Genomic DNA, 10,186 nt, shown 5'->3' on the forward strand with positions numbered 1-10,186 from the left:
TTTAATCAAAGAGTCAATGTTTTAGGAGGGAAATGATTAATTTTAAGAGCCTTGAGGATTTGTTAAAATTAAATGTGGTAGGACAAACTGAAAGAAAGCTATTCTAACTTTGATGAATTGACTGATATAGTATTCATTTTCTGTAGACTGCGGTAGTGTGTTGAGCTAATGCACTGCTACAAAAGGAAAAAAGTTGAAATCCTTTACTGATTGTGTAGTTTGAGAGGAAAATGATATGGTCAGTGGGAACTAAAATCGCCAGCTCTTTGAGGACTTGATTCAAAATCATACGAAAAATCAAAGTTGAGAATTTAAATCACCGACTGATCTAACCAGTCAAATAAAGTTTCTCAGTAATGCGTATGGACCCACTAGCCTGTATGCACTGCTGAGAGACACTGGGAATGGTCCTGAGGAGACAATGGATGGTGTCCTGTGGGATTCCCTCCCAGACTTCAGTCTAACATCAGTGAGCTCCTCGACTGGTGGAGAATTCACCAATACATATCACAAAGGTCTCAGTTGGATTCAGGTCTGGGGAATGTGAGATACAGTGACCTTGTCATACAGAAACTGCCACACACTCTGTTCACATGAGGCTGGGTATTTTCCTACACCAAGAGAAACCCAGGCGCCACTGAAGCAGCATAAGGTCTTACTATAAATTTGAGGGTTTCATCCCTGTACCTGTATGCCAGTCAGGGTACCGGTGGCTAGCATGCAGAAGTCTGTGTAATTCTCTAAGCATACGGCACAGGGCTCAGACCATCACTGACCCACTGGCCCTGATTTTGTAGGTAGCCATAGCATCTCCAAACCCTTTCACACCTCTCACAGGAACCCACTTTAAACCTGCTCTCATCTGTGAAGAGATTAGTACATCAGTAGGGGATCTGTCACTTTTGGTGTTGATCTTCATCATTTGATCAGAAACATAAAGCCTCCAGCATAGCCTCCTGAAGGCAATTTTTTATGGCTCTGACAGTGCTCCTCCTGTCCCTTCTTGTTCAACTGGGTCGATGCCCTTCTACAACCCTGCTTGCCCTCCTCTAGAATTGTAATACTGCGCTGGGAGAGAAAGCAAACCTCGTTGCAATGGTAAATATGGATTTGCCAACCTGGACAAGCCGCACTACCTGTGCAGGCTGAATTAACTGCAAGTACCATGTCAGTTTTGAGGGTTGTCTTGTTGTTGCCTCTCCATTACACCTATTTTCACTTATTTTAAACAAAGCAGCTGAAATGCATTCACAATGCTTTACCCTTCCTAACTGGATAAACTGATATCACTGATTTTTAACAAAGTTTGTGTTATACTGTGAAGATTGAGTGGTCCCTTATTTTATTTTTTAGCATTGCCTTTTTCCTCATTTGGTGTTTTGATGATGATGTGGATAAATGACACATTTGAGCTTCCGGTAAAACTACTGATAACATTTAGTGTTTTAGTTAAAATCATTAAATTTCACTTTTAAGGTACCACAGAATGCTGGAATTCTTAGTTTGGACCAAAGGGTTTAGGTTCAGTTTAATAATGGCTCCAAGTGCAGACACAAATGGGAAAGAATTATTGTAGTTGCAATAAAAAAGTAAACAACGTAAAAACAGTAAATGGAAAATAAATCTAACCAAATTGATGGCAAAAGCTCAGGGAAACTATGCAGGTTACAAGGAGGTGTCCAGAAGAAATGCAGGAAGGTGGAGTGATGAACTGATGAGGTTAAGCTAATCAGGGCAGGGAAGCAATCAAACAAGTGGGAAAACAAAAACAGACAACAGGGAACAGATAGTGTGATAGGTGGAGAGAAAGCTTATAGGTGGAGAATAGGAGGATAGCCACACTGAATGATTAGGGCAGGAGCTTGAAGAAGAAAGGCAATTTGTGTAAATTTTGGTTTACACCCCTTTACAAAAGTAGTTAGCCAGGAAAGAGAGTGCACAATTACAAGTCTAGAGTATCTCTAACTTAGCTGGCAAAAACTGAGCCAAAGAAAAAACGGAAACTGTCCAAGACTGAATTAAAATTAACCCGAGGTTTTGGTGCATTTTATAACATTTTTACTGCATTTGTGAAAGAAGTGTGTTTTTGACAAGCAGGCAAACAAAGTAATTAAGGCTTCTTTTGACCGCTGAACACAAAAGGTGTAAAATTTTGTTTTAGATTATTGTGGGTAACTTAATGCTGAGACATTTCATTTTTGTACAATTTGAGTGTGTATTTCCAATTATCAGTGAAAGGAGTCGTGAAAACCAGAATGATTTGATATTACAAACAGCAAAAGACATTTTCAAAGGTGAAGCTCTGTTAAAAAGGCAATTATTAGCTAATAGCTTGAGGCACAACTTGCACAATTTTCTTTTTTACAGAAAGTCGGAAATTGCGTGTTTGGCTTTGTTATGGTAATTCCTACGTTGTATACTGGATTTTTCTGCATGGCCTATTGTGCAGGGCAGGGATTTCTTCATATTCAAGTTTTAATATCTGTGAAATCATTCATCCGATTTGGACTGATTTGAAGAATATTATGCACCTTTTGTATAAGAAGCTGTAAATAAAGTATAAGTCCCCTACTTATAAAAAAGGTACAAGCCTCCAAATCTGTTTTCAGAGACTGTAAATCTAATATTTTAGAAACATCAAGCATCCATCATTCTATGTTACCTTGAGCTATACTCCTGACAGTCTATATTCAAAGAGTGATAGTACAGATATGTACCCTAAAAAAACTGAAGCACCTAGCTCAAGTAGTTTTCTAGATAAAGCTACAAAAACCCCCATCTAAAAACACCCCTGCCATGATCTCATTAAATAGTTTCCTTGAGAAAACTAATGACAGCAGCCACCTGAATTTTAACATAATTATTATTAGAAGTCTGCCTTTCCCTTGGAAAATACTCAGGCAAATCCAAAATGACCAGATTGGAGGCATTTGATGACTGAATGAATTACATGGACATGTAATTCATGATATTAAAAAAAAGACTTCTTAAATTCTGAATGCAACAGCAACATAAACTGCACTTTTCAAAATTGCACAAATGATTGGCTGTGTGTTTTGACATTAATGTGATTGACTCTTGATTGTTGTAATGCTCATCGGGTGTTATCAGTGTGACACAGAGGAGCTCTGATTTCATCAACTTTCAGTGTGCAAATAAGTGTCTCTCTCTTTCTTTTTCATATCTAAATGATACATTTGTGCATTCCTTACTTTTAAAACATCTTATTTAGTAAATGCAAAAGTAGTGACCCCATTGTCTTGGTGCATGCTCAGTCATCCAGGTAAGTAAATCCCAAAAGGTTGATTCTGTTCATCTGGACGTAGCATTTTCAGTGGGAGAAACGTTTTGTCACTCATCCAAGTGACTTCTTCAGTGTCAGCTGACTGCAGGTTTCCCCAATCTTATAAACAGTACATTTGCACAAAAACTGAAACTAGCCCACTGAATGAACAATGGGCTGGGAGGTCAGTTCCTTGATCATTAATATGCAAATTGTCATGGCCACTGGTCACCAACCATTGATCAAAGATCACTGGTCAATGGCCATGAGGACCATTCATAGAGAGTTAGGGAATTTCTGCAATCACAGCATTGTAAGATGTAAGTGACCCCATTGTGTACAGCAGCAGAGCCTTACATGTGAAAGAACCTCGGTTTGAGATCAGGAGGAGATGCAGTCCTTGCAGTCACAAGCTACTGTACTCCTTTTTCTGGCCCCAAGGATGGATAAATAGGAGGGTTGTGTCAGGAAGGGCATCTGGTGCTAAATCTGTGCCAAATCAAACACGTGGATCCCTCTGCTGTGGTGATCTCTTGAGAAATAAGGGATCAGCTTTGAGATTTTTGTCTTTCTATTTGCTAGAGACAGAGTTCTAATTTTTAAGCGATGCAAAAAAAAAAAAAATGTTTTTCTTCCTCAGTATGACCAGTGTTTTATTTCTAATCACTAATTGTTTCCTCATTCATGGTGCATTGCTCATTATCCTTGTTTATTAGAATCTGTCTTGTAGGCCCCATGACAAGTAGGCCTAAGAAAGAGCTTGTTTTTTATAATTTCACACTCTTAGCAGGAAAAAAAATGCTTGTTATTACTTATGGACATTTTTGATTTTTAAGAACAGAAAACTTGTGTCTGTAGTGACATTTGAGGTTGTCATGGTGTTTTGAAGGTTACACTTCATCCCTTGTCTTATGAACGTCAGAGATGATGGCACAGACTGGAGTAAAAGCCCCAGGGGATAAAGCGTGACATCAAGCATTATATCCAAAAGTTGGCCAAACTGTTTTCTCTCTTTCGCACTTTCTCTCCCTCTCACACACACACACACACACACACACACACACACACACACACACACACACACACACACACACACACACACACACACACAAAAACACTGCATGCAGCAGGAACTTTGGACGTGACTCGAAATAGCATGTAGCTTGTACAGTGCTCAGGACAGGCTGACAGCCAATTATCAACATCTTTGTCTCCACAGAATTCCTTTTTATATACATCCTCAATTCCAGTTCTGGACTTTAAAAGGAGACCGCTTTTCTAGAGAGTGATTTCCTCCAATATCTCATCTCTCGGTGTCTCTGTGTGTTTTAACAGGCAGGCAGGCACTCCCATGGGGTTACAGTCTTGCAAGCTTTCCAGCTCCTGCCTACAAAGTGAGGAGGAATGCAAACCGTCTTGTGGCTGCTGCTGTATGTGCAAGGACTGGAGATATTGCTCTGACCATTGCTGTGACATCTGCTGCCAGATGTGTATGGATGTGTGCACTGGCCTCTGTCCTGCAGACTGCAGCTATTCCTTCTGTTATCTCTGCCTCACATTGGTAGAGAACTGTCTTGGTTTTTTCCAGCAAACAAACAGAAGCATAACGGAGACAGAGTAAGTATAATGGTGATAATTCAACTGTGATAATTCTTACCTGTGCGTTTACTTCAGGTTACTTAAATTTAACTTGGATGTTTTTATCTGTTGTAGAACCAGTAGCAAGTCCACAACAGCATGCCAAGTGATTGTCTGACAAACCAAAGGCAAAAGACTGACTTAGAGAATAAGAAAAAGAAAAAGAAAGCTTTACCAGGTAAGTTTCAGTTAGGAACAAATGATCAATTTTTTTGTTAATTCTGCTAATAAGAGGATTGTCCATGTCAATGTTAAGTGTGCTGCACTTTTTATTTGAGGTATTTTGTCTGCCTTTAAGTTTTACCTACCAAGGGTCCTAGTGATCAGATTAACTATAACAAAATCCCCCAATCCTACCTCCTTATCACAACCAAAAAAAGTTGGTACACTATGTAGAAAGTAATTACAGTGGAACCCCAACTTACGAAATTAATTAGTTCCCGAGGGTCTTTCGTAAGTCGAAAGTTTTTGTAAGTCGAAGCACCCATCGCGCCTTTTGAGTGAATGATAGGCTATAGGCTAATTGCTAACTGCAACAACAATACGTCGTTCAAGTGGAACAGCGAAGCGCAAGTACGAAAGCCAAGGGGGTTGTCACATGATTCGGAAGGCATTGTGGGCATTGTAGGTATTCTGGGCTCAGCCAATCAGAGCCAGCAGATTTCGTTACGCGGGCAGAAATATTGCCATTAAGTGCCTTCGTAACTTGAATTTTTCGTTAAATGGGGTATTCGTAAGTCGGGGTTCCACTGTATTTGCTAAATGTATTTATGCCAGTAACTAATTTAAACTAGTACAAAGAAAAGATACCGAATGCTGAAACAGAGACCTTTACTTTTTAAAAGGTCTAGATCTAATTTTGAGTTTGGTGACAGCAACACATTTCCGAGAAGCTGAGACAGGGCACATATAGCACTGTGTTGCATCACCCCTTCTCTAACACTCTGTGTTTGGGAACAGAGGAGACTAATAGCTGTAGTTATTAGGCTGTTTTTCCCCATCTTTGCTTGAAATAGAGTTTCAGTTGTTCCACTGTTGGGGCCTCCTTTGTTGAATTTTTCATTTTATAATGCAGCAAAGTGTGGATTCCAAAGAGGCCAGTTTAGCACTCTTTGTTTGGCATTGTTTTGCTGAGATAAGCAACAGATTCTCTGATGGAGACACTGTGTGGAAACACACTTGCATATGGAGGCTCAACAAACTGTGTTTACTGACAGAAGTGTTCCTGAGTTCATGCAGTGATCTCCACCGCAGGGTCACAAAGAGAGAGAGAGCGTCTGTGTGTGTGTTTTGGGGGGGGACAACAACAACAGTCAATTATAAGGGACACTTCACAAAGTATTTACATTTTTCCCATTAAGGTTTTTTTCTTATGTCCAAAACATGAGGTTTGGGTTGTAATCCAGATTCGAGCTCTTTCTGAATGGCTTAGACCTCACAGAGTGAACTACAAACACTGACATGGTTCAGATCAGGCCTGTTTACAGTATGTAAGCTGTCTGTTAGTAGTCAGTCAACATCAAAGTCAAAATTTCTATTTCTAGCCCTTATTTACCTGAGAACGATCTGTACATTGCTGAAAAGTCTCAAATCCTACATCTGTTCATTTAGAGATTATGGATGTATGCATAACATCAGTTTCACTTCCTAATATGTTTGACTCAAGAATATTAAATTAAATGCACCAATCATTTGTGATTAAAACTGCACCTAAAAATTAAAAGCCATACCTAAATTCAATTTGGAGAAACCCCACGGTTGTCTTTTTGGGTAGTGCCATTACTTTCCCACAATGGGCCACGTAGGTTTGTATGGCTTTTCCCCTTAAAAGTTAAAGAAAAAAACAATAAAATCATCATTTAAAAACTGCATTTTGTATTTACTCAGGGTTTTCATCTAATGTTAACATTTATTTGAACAAACAAAAAACAAACCAAAAAAAAATTTGCTGGCCCCTCCAGTGGGCCCCCCTGGGAAGATTGTCCTATGTCAGTAATAATTCTAATAAACATGGCCACGAGAGGAAAACACTCTACAATGAGTGAAACACTAACTTGTTATTTATTACTGCTTAAAATAGATTATTATAGATTTCAAAATCTTATTTGGTTTTCATATGTACCTACTTTCAGTGAACTTTAACATCAGGAAATTAACTAGGCATAGTCTTTTCTCTTTTTCTCTTTTGCCATATTTTTCAAGTAACCTATATTTAACAACAGCATAATGAAACTAGAAATTCTGTTTTTTTGGTGTGCCACCCCAATATTTTAGTGGCCCCCATATGACCACCCCTATAAAAAAAATTCTGGAGGCGCCACTGATTGAAACTTGAATGCTATTACAATAACAGAAGAATACTGACAATATTCTGAGTGAAACTGGTTTTAGGTTTTAATCCTGGGTGACTGAGGTTGAGGAGGTGTAGTGAGTCATCCACTAATCGATAGGCTCGTGGTTCAGTCCCAGTCTTCTCAGCAGAGATGGGAAGTAATGAAGACAAATACTTTGTTACTGTACTTAATTACAATTTTTAGGTGTCTTTATTTGTATTTTTATTTTTCTGACAACATTTTGCTTTTACTTCCTCCATTTTTAAACAAACATTGGTACTTTCCACTCCTTACATTTTCAAAACAGGCTTGTTACTTTAGGTTCAGCTCTAGCTTTTATACTCAGGAGTTAAAGTGGTCCGGATGGAGTACAGGTATTGTGTTTGTGGTACTTCAGAATCTAGCTATCGCTACAGAAGCGGAGGAAATGTACGGAAGAGTATTAGGGCCACTGGGGGGGAAGTGAGGACATCTTTCTTTTTCTTTTCTCCAGAATTCTGAGAAAAAGGTCAGATTAAAGTCAGAATTCTGGGAAATGTTGTTGTCCCCACGTTTTTTTCCCCAGTGGCTCTAATCATATTTTGTAGAAGGAAGTATGAAGGGAGTGACGTTTTTCAGCGGCAGGTAATTTCAACATTTCTATCACCTCAACAAACATTAGCAAACACACAAACTGTTTGTGTGCAGTTTGTCACACAGTGTGTTGCTAGCTAAAGGTCCAGCTGCTGCATTTCACAGGGAGACAAAAGAAAAGAGAAAAGAGAAGTTCACTCTGAGATGGAGAAAGATATAAGAAAAGCCAGGGCAGGAGAAGAAGAAGAGAGGTTAGATTTAAAGGTAAGGGCAGCTCAGTGACACTTGATAAGCTGGAATTTAAATTTTAGATGTAATAATTTATAATCACATATTATATTTGCATGTGGTGTGTTTCGATAAATTATGTATTTTCATATTGTGAAACGTCCTGCAAAACAATCTTGGCTATACTAACTTTTTGTTATTCAAATGTTGCTTGAAAGTACTGGGTAGTTTTGTCCAAGATAAACAGATTAGCTTCCAATAATGTAAAGCAATGTACTGGACTGCCGCACAGTACCTCTGGTGTTCATTGTCAGAGGTCAGTTACACCAAGTGTGGCAGAGATTAATTTGCATTTAAGATGACGATGCTTAGATTACGTCACTGAATTCCAACTTTATATCAAATGTATACTGTCTAGTGTGAAGACAGTGTATATTCTCAGTGCAGAAGATGGACATCAGTCAAGATAGCTGTACTCGCTTAGAGGCAAAGTCACCTTCTACAACAGAAAATAGTTATTTTTTTAAATTCCTATCTACATAACAGATTGAAGTTTTCAGGAAAATTAGAATTTAGATTGGAATAATATTTGCATTCTCATGCACTAATATTGTTTTATATCATATTATTATAGCACAAGGTTCAGTTACCTTTTTACAAAAATGGTTAGGAGAATTGTCCTTCAAGGAGCTACTTTTTACTTTCTTACTCTGAGCTCTAAGGCTGTAGTTTTTTACTTTTACTTTTACTTGAGGAAAAAAAAATAGCTTCAGTACTTCAACCTTTACTGGAGTATTTTTAAACATGGGTATCTATAGGTCTGAGAAGGTTCTCAGTCTGTACTTAAGCAGAAGTATCTATACTACTGCTTAAGTACAGAAAGTCTGTACTTTTACCATCTCGGCTCTTCAAGGCCTTATAAAATTGTCCTCGGGCAAGTTGAACCCTACATTACCCCAAATGTCTTCTTTCACTGTGTAAGAGATAAATAAACTGCTTGAGGTACATAGAATAAGACTGTACAAATGGGTGAATCGTGGTGTGAAAGTGCTTTGAGTGGTCAATATAAGTAGTTTTCCATTTACCAATTTAGAACAATTTTTAAAGTGGGAAGGAATGGCACGAATGGTGGGAGAGAGATCCAAGATGTGATTCAGTTGTGCTTGAGGGGAAAATTACGCATGTAATATGATGTGAGACTGGTCTCAAACATGCAGATTGCATGCAAAATCAAATAAACCATTCAGTACACATAAAACAATGCGTCAATTTAAATACAACAATAATAGAGACAGCAGAGAACACTGCATGTATGATTAGAAAAGATGCCAAGAAGCCGGATTTATGCTAAACACTTGGTGAGAAAGGATGAGCAGAGTTTAAAACATAGATTCTCTCTTTGGAGAAGCATTGCTATAAACTGGAGGGCAAAACTGACTCAAAGCACTGAATGTGAAGCTGATTGATATGCTGATAAAACTGCGGTGGTATGTTACCTTATTTGATAATTGAAGTCAAACATAAGCTTTTTGGCTTCCACTGGACTCTACAGTTATGCCTAATATTACTAACTCAATAACATTACACATTTCTTACAAAAGTCTATCAAACAACAGTTGTTCCTTATCAGTATAAAGTGAGTACTTTTCCATGTTTATACTGTTTAAACTTGTTAAGTACCGTAAATTTCATCTTGCGAGGAACAAAAGGCTGAGAGAATGAACGTTCTGTTAGCTTGACCCGCAGTACACCCTGCACTACACTGAGTGGTCAGTGAAATGTTGTTTTATGTTCTTTACATCAGATTGATTGACATGTATGTATTGAAGAGAGATGGCTTCCTTCCCCACCAGCTGTTAAACCAAGCCACAGGCTGCAGATCTGAGGCAGAAATAAGAAACGCTGACACCTTGACAACAGATATATATTTTATAAAAAAGCATGTAGCGAGTGTTTGCATATGCATGCATGTGCAGATTTGTGAGTGGTTTATGTGGGAGGGCAAACTATGGGGAATTAGTTATTTTCTCAGTTAGATATTGAATAGAATCTATAAATCTTCATAAAGGATAAATGATGTAACATAAGATAAATGGCCAGGACTCTCAAGAGAAGTGTTTCCTTCTTCTTA

The sequence above is a fragment of the Oreochromis aureus genome, linkage group 4, assembly GCF_013358895.1.
Source record: "Oreochromis aureus strain Israel breed Guangdong linkage group 4, ZZ_aureus, whole genome shotgun sequence".
Taxonomy (NCBI): Eukaryota; Metazoa; Chordata; class Actinopteri; order Cichliformes; family Cichlidae; genus Oreochromis; species Oreochromis aureus.